The sequence below is a fragment of the Ambystoma mexicanum genome, chromosome 5q, assembly GCF_040938575.1.
Source record: "Ambystoma mexicanum isolate Mex_15411 chromosome 5q, UKY_AmexF1_1, whole genome shotgun sequence".
NCBI classification, from domain to species: Eukaryota; Metazoa; Chordata; class Amphibia; order Caudata; family Ambystomatidae; genus Ambystoma; species Ambystoma mexicanum.
In genome coordinates this window covers 528,160,335-528,173,597 of record NC_090933.1, presented here as the reverse complement: position 1 = coordinate 528,173,597, position 13,263 = coordinate 528,160,335, and the positions used below count along the sequence as shown (strand labels likewise).

Here is a 13,263-nt window from a genome sequence, read left to right as displayed (position 1 = left end):
GAGGAGGGGAGTTAGCTCAGATGGTAGAGCGCTCGCTTAGCATGCGAGAGGTAGCGGGATCGATGCCCGCATTCTCCAGCAAGACGCTTTTTCTTCATTTTCACTATTTTATTCAAAACTCGCCAATCGTCGCAAATAAAGTCATGTGCTCGCTTCTGTTTTTTTTACTATCATCCTAAAAGTCTTCCGTCCACTTTCTGCTATCCCAAAGAGTCATCCGCGCGAGGGCCGGCAACAGGCGTGATACTGTGCAACAGGCGCATTGCATGGCATTGGTGACATATTCAGGAAATTCCACTTTGATGCCACCCAGGGCTGTTAACCTTTTATTTCATTTCAATACGATGCTTAGAATAATTGGTTCAAAGTGCGCAGCCTTTGCTCTTTTATTTCGTTTTCATCGGAGCAGGTCGGAGCTGGCAGAAGAGTGAGCCCTGTCTGCAGGAGCTCAGATTCCAGAAAGCATATTTTCCCTGTCTTTCTTACCACTCATCTGTGTCTCTTCGCTGACATGAGGGGTTGCTACACTCTGCAGTCTCCCGGCATTTAAAGTCTGCTACCAGCAGAGCACGTTCTGGACTTCACAGCGCCCAGCAAAGTCCAGAGCCTGCGCCCTCCCCCTACTACCGCAAAAACCTTTTGCATAAGTGTGAACAAAATGCCACGAACCACCCCAGATGGGGCTCGAACCCACAATCCCTGGCTTAGGAGGCCAGTGCCTTATCCATTAGGCCACTGGGGCCACTCGACAGAGAAGGGGAAAGTTCTTTCTTTTCCTCTTCTCTCACTGGAGTCACGGGTACTGGCCCACTGAAAAGGGCAAGTTGGCTCACGTCCAAAGCTGCAGTGTCCCAGCACACGCGGGCAAAAGGCACCTGCTTGCACTCGGCTGGACACTTCCGCTTTATGGGACACACGATGGAAAGTGGACTCAATTCCCAGACCTAACTCTTACCTGTTTGGTATTCTGACGCTCGATTGTAAAATATGGCCAGCTGGTAAAAATGACAAAGGGCACTCCAGCGCTGGTCCTTTGGCTGCAGGCGGCGTGTCAGCGGCCTAAAACAGCAAGAAATAGCGAGAGAAATAAAGTGAGAAGCAAGCACCTTTTCAATTGGGCTCTCGGGTCTATGGGACTGGCGTGCAGCCTCTTGATCACAAGCGCAGGTCCAGCGTGAAAGGGCGTGGCAGTGGAGTCACTCTGCTATTAATACCTGGTTGGCCAATCCTCGTTGCAATGGATGGCCATCTGCAGCTTTACTTGTAGCTCCACTGAAGGTATTTTGTTTTGGGCAAAGGGGTGAGATTGTGATTTCCCCTGCGGCAGATGAAGAGAAAGGGCTTTATGCACTACAGGTCCCTGGACAGCCAAGCAAGTGTGAGCCGGAGACTGTGCTTCAGCTCTGAAGCAGTGTATCGAGAGCCTTCAAGGAGGAGGGGAATTAGCTCAGATGGTAGAGCGCTCGCTTAGCATGCGAGAGGTAGCGGGATCGATGCCCGCATTCTCCAGCAAGACGCTTTTTCTTCATTTTCACTATTTTATTCAAAACTCGCCAATCGTCGCAAATAAAGTCATGTGCTCGCTTCTGTTTTTTTTACTATCATCCTAAAAGTCTTCTGTCCACTTTCTGCTATCCCAAAGAGTCATCCGCGCGAGGGCCGGCAACAGGCGTGATACTGTGCAACAGGCGCATTGCATGGCATTGGTGACATATTCAGGAAATTCCACTTTGATGCCACCCAGGGCTGTTAACCTTTTATTTCATTTCAATACGATGCTTCGAATAATTGGTTCAAAGTGCGCAGCCTTTGCTCTTTTATTTCGTTTTCATCGGAGCAGGTCGGAGCTGGCAGAAGAGTGAGCCCTGTCTGCAGGAGCTCTGATTCCAGAAAGCATATTTTCCCTGTCTTTCTTACCACTCATCTGTGTCTCTTCGCTGACATGAGGGGTTGCTACACTCTGCAGTCTCCCGGCATTTAAAGTCTGCTACCAGCAGAGCACGTTCTGGACTTCACAGCGCCCAGCAAAGTACTAGCCTGCGCCCTCCCCCTACTACCGCAAAAACCTTTTGCATAAGTGTGAACAAAATGCCACGAACCACCCCAGATGGGACTCGAACCCACAATCCCTGGCTTAGGAGGCCAGTGCCTTATCCATTAGGCCACTGGGGCCACTCGACAGAGAAGGGGAAAGTTCTTTCTTTTCCTCTTCTCTCACTGGAGTCACGGGTACTGGCCCACTGAAAAGGGCAAGTTGGCTCACGTCCAAAGCTGCAGTGTCCCAGCACACGCGGGCAAAAGGCACCTGCTTGCACTCGGCTGGACACTTCCGCTTTATGGGACACACGATGGAAAGTGGACTCAATTCCCAGACCTAACTCTTACCTGTTTGGTATTCTGACGCTCGATTGTAAAATATGGCCAGCTGGTAAAAATGACAAAGGGCACTCCAGCGCTGGTCCTTTGGCTGCAGGCGGCGTGTCAGCGGCCTAAAACAGCAAGAAATAGCGAGAGAAATAAAGTGAGAAGCAAGCACCTTTTCAATTGGGCTCTCGGGTCTATGGGACTGGCGTGCAGCCTCTTGATCACAAGCGCAGGTCCAGCGTGAAAGGGCGTGGCAGTGGAGTCACTCTGCTATTAATACCTGGTTGGCCAATCCTCGTTGCAATGGATGGCCATCTGCAGCTTTACTTGTAGCTCCACTGAAGGTATTTTGTTTTGGGCAAAGGGGTGAGATTGTGATTTCCCCTGCGGCAGATGAAGAGAAAGGGCTTTATGCACTACAGGTCCCTGGACAGCCAAGCAAGTGTGAGCCTTCGAGGAGGAGGGGAATTAGCTCAGATGGTAGAGCGCTCGCTTAGCATGCGAGAGGTAGCGGGATCGATGCCCGCATTCTCCAGCAAGACGCTTTTTCTTCATTTTCACTATTTTATTCAAAACTCGCCAATCGTCGCAAATAAAGTCATGTGCTCGCTTCTGTTTTTTTTACTATCATCCTAAAAGTCTTCCGTCCACTTTCTGCTATCCCAAAGAGTCATCCGCGCGAGGGCCGGCAACAGGCGTGATACTGTGCAACAGGCGCATTGCATGGCATTGGTGACATATTCAGGAAATTCCACTTTGATGCCACCCAGGGCTGTTAACCTTTTATTTCATTTCAATACGATGCTTAGAATAATTGGTTCAAAGTGCGCAGCCTTTGCTCTTTTATTTCGTTTTCATCGGAGCAGGTCGGAGCTGGCAGAAGAGTGAGCCCTGTCTGCAGGAGCTCTGATTCCAGAAAGCATATTTTCCCTGTCTTTCTTACCACTCATCTGTGTCTCTTCGCTGACATGAGGGGTTGCTACACTCTGCAGTCTCCCGGCATTTAAAGTCTGCTACCAGCAGAGCACGTTCTGGACTTCACAGCGCCCAGCAAAGTACTAGCCTGCGCCCTCCCCCTACGACCGCAAAAACCTTTTGCATGCTTTGGCAGAAGTGTGAACAAAATGCCACGAACCACCCCAGATGGGACTCGAACCCACAATCCCTGGCTTAAGAGGCCAGTGCCTTATCCATTAGGCCACTGGGGCCACTCGACAGAGAAGGGGAAAGTTCTTTCTTTTCCTCTTCTCTCACTGGAGTCACGGGTACTGGCCCACTGAAAAGGGCAAGTTGGCTCACGTCCAAAGCTGCAGTGTCCCAGCACACGCGGGCAAAAGGCACCTGCTTGCACTCGGCTGGACACTTCCGCTTTATGGGACACACGATGGAAAGTGGACTCAATTCCCAGACCTAACTCTTACCTGTTTGGTATTCTGACGCTCGATTGTAAAATATGGCCAGCTGGTAAAAATGACAAAGGGCACTCCAGCGCTGGTCCTTTGGCTGCAGGCGGCGTGTCAGCGGCCTAAAACAGCAAGAAATAGCGAGAGAAATAAAGTGAGAAGCAAGCACCTTTTCAATTGGGCTCTCGGGTCTATGGGACTGGCGTGCAGCCTCTTGATCACAAGCGCAGGTCCAGCGTGAAAGGGCGTGGCAGTGGAGTCACTCTGCTATTAATACCTGGTTGGCCAATCCTCGTTGCAATGGATGGCCATCTGCAGCTTTACTTGTAGCTCCACTGAAGGTATTTTGTTTTGGGCAAAGGGGTGAGATTGTGATTTCCCCTGCGGCAGATGAAGAGAAAGGGCTTTATGCACTACAGGTCCCTGGACAGCCAAGCAAGTGTGAGCCGGAGACTGTGCTTCAGCTCTGAAGCAGTGTATCGAGAGCCTTCGAGGAGGAGGGGAATTAGCTCAGATGGTAGAGCGCTCGCTTAGCATGCGAGAGGTAGCGGGATCGATGCCCGCATTCTCCAGCAAGACGCTTTTTCTTCATTTTCACTATTTTATTCAAAACTCGCCAATCGTCGCAAATAAAGTCATGTGCTCGCTTCTGTTTTTTTTACTATCATCCTAAAAGTCTTCCGTCCACTTTCTGCTATCCCATAGAGTCATCCGCGCGAGGGCCGGCAACAGGCGTGATACTGTGCAACAGGCGCATTGCATGGCATTGGTGACATATTCAGGAAATTCCACTTTGATGCCACCCAGGGCTGTTAACCTTTTATTTCATTTCAATACGATGCTTCGAATAATTGGTTCAAAGTGCGCAGCCTTTGCTCTTTTATTTCGTTTTCATCGGAGCAGGTCGGAGCTGGCAGAAGAGTGAGCCCTGTCTGCAGGAGCTCTGATTCCAGAAAGCATATTTTCCCTGTCTTTCTTACCACTCATCTGTGTCTCTTCGCTGACATGAGGGGTTGCTACACTCTGCAGTCTCCCGGCATTTAAAGTCTGCTACCAGCAGAGCACGTTCTGGACTTCACAGCGCCCAGCAAAGTACTAGCCTGCGCCCTCCCCCTACTACCGCAAAAACCTTTTGCATAAGTGTGAACAAAATGCCACGAACCACCCCAGATGGGACTCGAACCCACAATCCCTGGCTTAGGAGGCCAGTGCCTTATCCATTAGGCCACTGGGGCCACTCGACAGAGAAGGGGAAAGTTCTTTCTTTTCCTCTTCTCTCACTGGAGTCACGGGTACTGGCCCACTGAAAAGGGCAAGTTGGCTCACGTCCAAAGCTGCAGTGTCCCAGCACACGCGGGCAAAAGGCACCTGCTTGCACTCGGCTGGACACTTCCGCTTTATGGGACACACGATGGAAAGTGGACTCAATTCCCAGACCTAACTCTTACCTGTTTGGTATTCTGACGCTCGATTGTAAAATATGGCCAGCTGGTAAAAATGACAAAGGGCACTCCAGCGCTGGTCCTTTGGCTGCAGGCGGCGTGTCAGCGGCCTAAAACAGCAAGAAATATCGAGAGAAATAAAGTGAGAAGCAAGCACCTTTTCAATTGGGCTCTCGTGTCTATGGGACTGGCGTGCAGCCTCTTGATCACAGGCGCAGGTCCAGCGTGAAAGGGCGTGGCAGTGGAGTCACTCTGCTATTAATACCTGGTTGGCCAATCCTCGTTGCAATGGATGGCCATCTGCAGCTTTACTTGTAGCTCCACTGAAGGTATTTTGTTTTGGGCAAAGGGGTGAGATTGTGATTTCCCCTGCGGCAGATGAAGAGAAAGGGCTTTATGCACTACAGGTCCCTGGACAGCCAAGCAAGTGTGAGCCTTCGAGGAGGAGGGGAATTAGCTCAGATGGTAGAGCGCTCGCTTAGCATGCGAGAGGTAGCGGGATCGATGCCCGCATTCTCCAGCAAGACGCTTTTTCTTCATTTTCACTATTTTATTCAAAACTCGCCAATCGTCGCAAATAAAGTCATGTGCTCGCTTCTGTTTTTTTTACTATCATCCTAAAAGTCTTCCGTCCACTTTCTGCTATCCCAAAGAGTCATCCGCGCGAGGGCCGGCAACAGGCGTGATACTGTGCAACAGGCGCATTGCATGGCATTGGTGACATATTCAGGAAATTCCACTTTGATGCCACCCAGGGCTGTTAACCTTTTATTTCATTTCAATACGATGCTTCGAATAATTGGTTCAAAGTGCGCAGCCTTTGCTCTTTTATTTCGTTTTCATCGGAGCAGGTCGGAGCTGGCAGAAGAGTGAGCCCTGTCTGCAGGAGCTCTGATTCCAGAAAGCATATTTTCCCTGTCTTTCTTACCACTCATCTGTGTCTCTTCGCTGACATGAGGGGTTGCTACACTCTGCAGTCTCCCGGCATTTAAAGTCTGCTACCAGCAGAGCACGTTCTGGACTTCACAGCGCCCAGCAAAGTACTAGCCTGCGCCCTCCCCCTACGACCGGAAAAACCTTTTGCATAAGTGTGAACAAAATGCCACGAACCACCCCAGATGGGACTCAAACCCACAATCCCTGGCTTAGGAGGCCAGTGCCTTATCCATTAGGCCACTGGGGCCACTCGACAGAGAAGGGGAAAAGTTCTTTCTTTTCCTCTTCTCTCACTGGAGTCACGGGTACTGGCCCACTGAAAAGGGCAAGTTGGCTCACGTCCAAAGCTGCAGTGTCCCAGCACACGCGGGCAAAAGGCACCTGCTTGCACTCGGCTGGACACTTCCGCTTTATGGGACACACGATGGAAAGTGGACTCAATTCCCAGACCTAACTCTTACCTGTTTGGTATTCTGACGCTCGATTGTAAAATATGGCCAGCTGGTAAAAATGACAAAGGGCACTCCAGCGCTGGTCCTTTGGCTGCAGGCGGCGTGTCAGCGGCCTAAAACAGCAAGAAATAGCGAGAGAAATAAAGTGAGAAGCAAGCACCTTTTCAATTGGGCTCTCGGGTCTATGGGACTGGCGTGCAGCCTCTTGATCACAAGCGCAGGTCCAGCGTGAAAGGGCGTGGGAGAGGAGTCACTCTGCTATTAATACCTGGTTGGCCAATCCTCATTGCAATGGATGGCCATCTGCAGCTTTACTTGTAGCTCCACTGAAGGTATTTTGTTTTGGGCAAAGGGGTGAGATTGTGATTTCCTCTGCGGCATTTGAAGAGAAAGGGCTTTATGCACTACAGGTCCCTGGACAGCCTAGCAAGTGTGAGCCGGAGACTGTGCTTCAGCTCTGAAGCAGTGTATCGAGAGCCTTCAAGAGGAGGGGAATTAGCTCAGATGGTAGAGCGCTCGCTTAGCATGCGAGAGGTAGCGGGATCGATGCCCGCATTCTCCAGCAAGACACTTTTTCTTCATTTTCACTATTTTATTCAAAACTCACCAATCGTCGCAAATAAAGTCATGTGCTCGCTTCTGTTTTTTTTACTATCATCCTAAAAGTCTTCCGTCCACTTTCTGCTATCCCAAAGAGTCATCCGCGCGAGGGCCGGCAAGAGGCGTGATACTGTGCAACAGGCGCATTGCATGGCATTGGTGACATATTCAGGAAATTCCACTTTGATGCCACCCAGGGCTGTTAACCTTTTATTTCATTTCAATACGATGCTTCGAATAATTGGTTCAAAGTGCGCAGCCTTTGCTCTTTTATTTCGTTTTCATCGGAGCAGGTCGGAGCTGGCAGAAGAGTGAGCCCTGTCTGCAGGAGCTCTGATTCCAGAAAGCATATTTTCCCTGTCTTTCTTACCACTCATCTGTGTCTCTTCGCTGACATGAGGGGTTGCTACACTCTGCAGTCTCCCGGCATTTAAAGTCTGCTACCAGCAGAGCACGTTCTGGACTTCACAGCGCCCAGCAAAGTACTAGCCTGCGCCCACCCCCTACTACCGCAAAAACCTTTTTCATGCTTTGGCAGAAGTGTGAACAAAATGCCACGAACCACCCCAGATGGGACTCGAACCCACAATCCTTGGCTGAGGAGGCCAGTGCCTTATCCATTAGGCCACTGGGGCCACTCGACAGAGAAGGGGAAAGTTCTTTCTTTTCCTCTTCTCTCACTGGAGTCACGGGTACTGGCCCACTGAAAAGGGCAAGTTGGCTCACGTCCAAAGCTGCAGTGTCCCAGCACACGCGGGCAAAAGGCACCTGCTTGCACTCGGCTGGACACTTCCGCTTTATGGGACACACGATGGAAAGTGGACTCAATTCCCAGACCTAACTCTTACCTGTTTGGTATTCTGACGCTCGATTGTAAAATATGGCCAGCTGGTAAAAATGACAAAGGGCACTCCAGCGCTGGTCCTTTGGCTGCAGGCGGCGTGTCAGCGGACTAAAACAGCAAGAAATAGCGAGAGAAATAAAGTGAGAAGCAAGCACCTTTTCAATTGGGCTCTCGGGTCTATGGGACTGGCGTGCAGCCTCTTGATCACAAGCGCAGGTCCAGCGTGAAAGGGCGTGGCAGTGGAGTCACTCTGCTATTAATACCTGGTTGGCCAATCCTCGTTGCAATGGATGGCCATCTGCAGCTTTACTTGTAGCTCCACTGAAGGTATTTTGTTTTGGGCAAAGGGGTGAGATTGTGATTTCCCCTGCGGCAGATGAAGAGAAAGGGCTTTATGCACTACAGGTCCCTGGACAGCCAAGCAAGTGTGAGCCGGAGACTGTGCTTCAGCTCTGAAGCAGTGTATCGAGAGCCTTCGAGGAGGAGGGGAGTTAGCTCAGATGGTAGAGCGCTCGCTTAGCATGCGAGAGGTAGCGGGATCGATGCCCGCATTCTCCAGCAAGACGCTTTTTCTTCATTTTCACTATTTTATTCAAAACTCGCCAATCGTCGCAAATAAAGTCATGTGCTCGCTTCTGTTTTTTTTACTATCATCCTAAAAGTCTTCCGTCCACTTTCTGCTATCCCAAAGAGTCATCCGCGCGAGGGCCGGCAACAGGCGTGATACTGTGCAACAGGCGCATTGCATGGCATTGGTGACATATTCAGGAAATTCCACTTTGATGCCACCCAGGGCTGTTAACCTTTTATTTCATTTCAATACGATGCTTAGAATAATTGGTTCAAAGTGCGCAGCCTTTGCTCTTTTATTTCGTTTTCATCGGAGCAGGTCGGAGCTGGCAGAAGAGTGAGCCCTGTCTGCAGGAGCTCAGATTCCAGAAAGCATATTTTCCCTGTCTTTCTTACCACTCATCTGTGTCTCTTCGCTGACATGAGGGGTTGCTACACTCTGCAGTCTCCCGGCATTTAAAGTCTGCTACCAGCAGAGCACGTTCTGGACTTCACAGCGCCCAGCAAAGTCCAGAGCCTGCGCCCTCCCCCTACTACCGCAAAAACCTTTTGCATAAGTGTGAACAAAATGCCACGAACCACCCCAGATGGGACTTGAACCCACAATCCCTGGCTTAGGAGGCCAGTGCCTTATCCATTAGGCCACTGGGGCCACTCGACAGAGAAGGGGAAAGTTCTTTCTTTTCCTCTTCTCTCACTGGAGTCACGGGTACTGGCCCACTGAAAAGGGCAAGTTGGCTCACGTCCAAAGCTGCAGTGTCCCAGCACACGCGGGCAAAAGGCACCTGCTTGCACTCGGCTGGACACTTCCGCTTTATGGGACACACGATGGAAAGTGGACTCAATTCCCAGACCTAACTCTTACCTGTTTGGTATTCTGACGCTCGATTGTAAAATATGGCCAGCTGGTAAAAATGACAAAGGGCACTCCAGCGCTGGTCCTTTGGCTGCAGGCGGCGTGTCAGCGGCCTAAAACAGCAAGAAATAGCGAGAGAAATAAAGTGAGAAGCAAGCACCTTTTCAATTGGGCTCTCGTGTCTATGGGACTGGCGTGCAGCCTCTTGATCACAGGCGCAGGTCCAGCGTGAAAGGGCGTGGCAGTGGAGTCACTCTGCTATTAATACCTGGTTGGCCAATCCTCGTTGCAATGGATGGCCATCTGCAGCTTTACTTGTAGCTCCACTGAAGGTATTTTGTTTTGGGCAAAGGGGTGAGATTGTGATTTCCCCTGCGGCAGATGAAGAGAAAGGGCTTTATGCACTACAGGTCCCTGGACAGCCAAGCAAGTGTGAGCCTTCGAGGAGGAGGGGAATTAGCTCAGATGGTAGAGCGCTCGCTTAGCATGCGAGAGGTAGCGGGATCGATGCCCGCATTCTCCAGCAAGACGCTTTTTCTTCATTTTCACTATTTTATTCAAAACTCGCCAATCGTCGCAAATAAAGTCATGTGCTCGCTTCTGTTTTTTTTACTATCATCCTAAAAGTCTTCCGTCCACTTTCTGCTATCCCAAAGAGTCATCCGCGCGAGGGCCGGCAACAGGCGTGATACTGTGCAACAGGCGCATTGCATGGCATTGGTGACATATTCAGGAAATTCCACTTTGATGCCACCCAGGGCTGTTAACCTTTTATTTCATTTCAATACGATGCTTAGAATAATTGGTTCAAAGTGCGCAGCCTTTGCTCTTTTATTTCGTTTTCATCGGAGCAGGTCGGAGCTGGCAGAAGAGTGAGCCCTGTCTGCAGGAGCTCTGATTCCAGAAAGCATATTTTCCCTGTCTTTCTTACCACTCATCTGTGTCTCTTCGCTGACATGAGGGGTTGCTACACTCTGCAGTCTCCCGGCATTTAAAGTCTGCTACCAGCAGAGCACGTTCTGGACTTCACAGCGCCCAGCAAAGTACTAGCCTGCGCCCTCCCCCTACGACCGCAAAAACCTTTTGCATGCTTTGGCAGAAGTGTGAACAAAATGCCACGAACCACCCCAGATGGGACTCGAACCCACAATCCCTGGCTTAAGAGGCCAGTGCCTTATCCATTAGGCCACTGGGGCCACTCGACAGAGAAGGGGAAAGTTCTTTCTTTTCCTCTTCTCTCACTGGAGTCACGGGTACTGGCCCACTGAAAAGGGCAAGTTGGCTCACGTCCAAAGCTGCAGTGTCCCAGCACACGCGGGCAAAAGGCACCTGCTTGCACTCGGCTGGACACTTCCGCTTTATGGGACACACGATGGAAAGTGGACTCAATTCCCAGACCTAACTCTTACCTGTTTGGTATTCTGACGCTCGATTGTAAAATATGGCCAGCTGGTAAAAATGACAAAGGGCACTCCAGCGCTGGTCCTTTGGCTGCAGGCGGCGTGTCAGCGGCCTAAAACAGCAAGAAATAGCGAGAGAAATAAAGTGAGAAGCAAGCACCTTTTCAATTGGGCTCTCGGGTCTATGGGACTGGCGTGCAGCCTCTTGATCACAAGCGCAGGTCCAGCGTGAAAGGGCGTGGCAGTGGAGTCACTCTGCTATTAATACCTGGTTGGCCAATCCTCATTGCAATGGATGGCCATCTGCAGCTTTACTTGTAGCTCCACTGAAGGTATTTTGTTTTGGGCAAAGGGGTGAGATTGTGATTTCCTCTGCGGCAGATGAAGAGAAAGGGCTTTATGCACTACAGGTCCCTGGACAGCCAAGCAAGTGTGAGCCGGAGACTGTGCTTCAGCTCTGAAGCAGTGTATCGAGAGCCTTCGAGGAGGAGGGGAATTAGCTCAGATGGTAGAGCGCTCGCTTAGCATGCGAGAGGTAGCGGGATCGATGCCCGCATTCTCCAGCAAGACACTTTTTCTTCATTTTCACTATTTTATTCAAAACTCACCAATCGTCGCAAATAAAGTCATGTGCTCGCTTCTGTTTTTTTTACTATCATCCTAAAAGTCTTCCGTCCACTTTCTGCTATCCCAAAGAGTCATCCGCGCGAGGGCCGGCAACAGGCGTGATACTGTGCAACAGGCGCATTGCATGGCATTGGTGACATATTCAGGAAATTCCACTTTGATGCCACCCAGGGCTGTTAACCTTTTATTTCATTTCAATACGATGCTTCGAATAATTGGTTCAAAGTGCGCAGCCTTTGCTCTTTTATTTCGTTTTCATCGGAGCAGGTCGGAGCTGGCAGAAGAGTGAGCCCTGTCTGCAGGAGCTCTGATTCCAGAAAGCATATTTTCCCTGTCTTTCTTACCACTCATCTGTGTCTCTTCGCTGACATGAGGGGTTGCTACACTCTGCAGTCTCCCGGCATTTAAAGTCTGCTACCAGCAGAGCACGTTCTGGACTTCACAGCGCCCAGCAAAGTACTAGCCTGCGCCCACCCCCTACTACCGCAAAAACCTTTTGCATGCTTTGGCAGAAGTGTGAACAAAATGCCACGAACCACCCCAGATGGGACTCGAACCCACAATCCCTGGCTTAGGAGGCCAGTGCCTTATCCATTAGGCCACTGGGGCCACTCGACAGAGAAGGGGAAAGTTCTTTCTTTTCCTCTTCTCTCACTGGAGTCACGGGTACTGGCCCACTGAAAAGGGCAAGTTGGCTCACGTCCAAAGCTGCAGTGTCCCAGCACACGCGGGCAAAAGGCACCTGCTTGCACTCGGCTGGACACTTCCGCTTTATGGGACACACGATGGAAAGTGGACTCAATTCCCAGACCTAACTCTTACCTGTTTGGTATTCTGACGCTCGATTGTAAAATATGGCCAGCTGGTAAAAATGACAAAGGGCACTCCAGCGCTGGTCCTTTGGCTGCAGGCGGCGTGTCAGCGGCCTAAAACAGCAAGAAATAGCGAGAGAAATAAAGTGAGAAGCAAGCACCTTTTCAATTGGGCTCTCGGGTCTATGGGACTGGCGTGCAGCCTCTTGATCACAAGCGCAGGTCCAGCGTGAAAGGGCGTGGCAGTGGAGTCACTCTGCTATTAATACCTGGTTGGCCAATCCTCGTTGCAATGGATGGCCATCTGCAGCTTTACTTGTAGCTCCACTGAAGGTATTTTGTTTTGGGCAAAGGGGTGAGATTGTGATTTCCCCTGCGGCAGATGAAGAGAAAGGGCTTTATGCACTACAGGTCCCTGGACAGCCAAGCAAGTGTGAGCCGGAGACTGTGCTTCAGCTCTGAAGCAGTGTATCGAGAGCCTTCGAGGAGAAGGGGAATTACCTCAGATGGTAGAGCGCTCGCTTAGCATGCGAGAGGTAGCGGGATCGATGCCCGCATTCTCCAGCAAGACGCTTTTTCTTCATTTTCACTATTTTATTCAAAACTCGCCAATCGTCGCAAATAAAGTCATGTGCTCGCTTCTGTTTTTTTTACTATCATCCTAAAAGTCTTCCGTCCACTTTCTGCTATCCCAAAGAGTCATCCGCGCGAGGGCCGGCAACAGGCGTGATACTGTGCAACAGGCGCATTGCATGGCATTGGTGACATATTCAGGAAATTCCACTTTGATGCCACCCAGGGCTGTTAACCTTTTATTTCATTTCAATACGATGCTTAGAATAATTGGTTCAAAGTGCGCAGCCTTTGCTCTTTTATTTCGTTTTCATCGGAGCAGGTCGGAGCTGGCAGAAGAGTGAGCCCTGTCTGCAGGAGCTCTGATTCCAGAAAGCATATTTT

General features: G+C 50.4%; 16 non-coding genes across 16 annotated transcripts; 9 read left to right on the top strand and 7 right to left on the bottom strand.

Moving 5' to 3' along the window:
• The first annotated feature begins 5 nt into the window (after positions 1 to 5).
• On the top strand, positions 6 to 78 carry TRNAA-AGC (transfer RNA alanine (anticodon AGC)). The gene has a single exon. It is a non-coding gene; the product is annotated as a tRNA-Ala (tRNA).
• A 591-nt stretch (positions 79 to 669) lies between these two features.
• TRNAR-CCU (transfer RNA arginine (anticodon CCU)) lies at positions 670 to 742 on the bottom strand. The gene has a single exon. It is a non-coding gene; the product is annotated as a tRNA-Arg (tRNA).
• Positions 743 to 1,436: 694 nt separating this feature from the next.
• On the top strand, positions 1,437 to 1,509 carry TRNAA-AGC (transfer RNA alanine (anticodon AGC)). Its single transcript has one exon. It is a non-coding gene; the product is annotated as a tRNA-Ala (tRNA).
• A 590-nt stretch (positions 1,510 to 2,099) lies between these two features.
• Positions 2,100 to 2,172, bottom strand: TRNAR-CCU (transfer RNA arginine (anticodon CCU)). Its single transcript has one exon. It is a non-coding gene; the product is annotated as a tRNA-Arg (tRNA).
• A 654-nt stretch (positions 2,173 to 2,826) lies between these two features.
• On the top strand, positions 2,827 to 2,899 carry TRNAA-AGC (transfer RNA alanine (anticodon AGC)). The gene has a single exon. It is a non-coding gene; the product is annotated as a tRNA-Ala (tRNA).
• A 1,367-nt stretch (positions 2,900 to 4,266) lies between these two features.
• Positions 4,267 to 4,339, top strand: TRNAA-AGC (transfer RNA alanine (anticodon AGC)). The gene has a single exon. It is a non-coding gene; the product is annotated as a tRNA-Ala (tRNA).
• Positions 4,340 to 4,929: 590 nt separating this feature from the next.
• On the bottom strand, positions 4,930 to 5,002 carry TRNAR-CCU (transfer RNA arginine (anticodon CCU)). Its single transcript has one exon. It is a non-coding gene; the product is annotated as a tRNA-Arg (tRNA).
• A 654-nt stretch (positions 5,003 to 5,656) lies between these two features.
• TRNAA-AGC (transfer RNA alanine (anticodon AGC)) lies at positions 5,657 to 5,729 on the top strand. Its single transcript has one exon. It is a non-coding gene; the product is annotated as a tRNA-Ala (tRNA).
• A 590-nt stretch (positions 5,730 to 6,319) lies between these two features.
• Positions 6,320 to 6,392, bottom strand: TRNAR-CCU (transfer RNA arginine (anticodon CCU)). The gene has a single exon. It is a non-coding gene; the product is annotated as a tRNA-Arg (tRNA).
• A 694-nt stretch (positions 6,393 to 7,086) lies between these two features.
• TRNAA-AGC (transfer RNA alanine (anticodon AGC)) lies at positions 7,087 to 7,159 on the top strand. The gene has a single exon. It is a non-coding gene; the product is annotated as a tRNA-Ala (tRNA).
• A 600-nt stretch (positions 7,160 to 7,759) lies between these two features.
• On the bottom strand, positions 7,760 to 7,832 carry TRNAR-CCU (transfer RNA arginine (anticodon CCU)). The gene has a single exon. It is a non-coding gene; the product is annotated as a tRNA-Arg (tRNA).
• A 694-nt stretch (positions 7,833 to 8,526) lies between these two features.
• Positions 8,527 to 8,599, top strand: TRNAA-AGC (transfer RNA alanine (anticodon AGC)). The gene has a single exon. It is a non-coding gene; the product is annotated as a tRNA-Ala (tRNA).
• A 591-nt stretch (positions 8,600 to 9,190) lies between these two features.
• Positions 9,191 to 9,263, bottom strand: TRNAR-CCU (transfer RNA arginine (anticodon CCU)). The gene has a single exon. It is a non-coding gene; the product is annotated as a tRNA-Arg (tRNA).
• Positions 9,264 to 9,917: 654 nt separating this feature from the next.
• TRNAA-AGC (transfer RNA alanine (anticodon AGC)) lies at positions 9,918 to 9,990 on the top strand. Its single transcript has one exon. It is a non-coding gene; the product is annotated as a tRNA-Ala (tRNA).
• Positions 9,991 to 11,357: 1,367 nt separating this feature from the next.
• On the top strand, positions 11,358 to 11,430 carry TRNAA-AGC (transfer RNA alanine (anticodon AGC)). Its single transcript has one exon. It is a non-coding gene; the product is annotated as a tRNA-Ala (tRNA).
• Positions 11,431 to 12,030: 600 nt separating this feature from the next.
• TRNAR-CCU (transfer RNA arginine (anticodon CCU)) lies at positions 12,031 to 12,103 on the bottom strand. Its single transcript has one exon. It is a non-coding gene; the product is annotated as a tRNA-Arg (tRNA).
• Between the last annotated feature and the right edge of the window lie 1,160 nt (positions 12,104 to 13,263).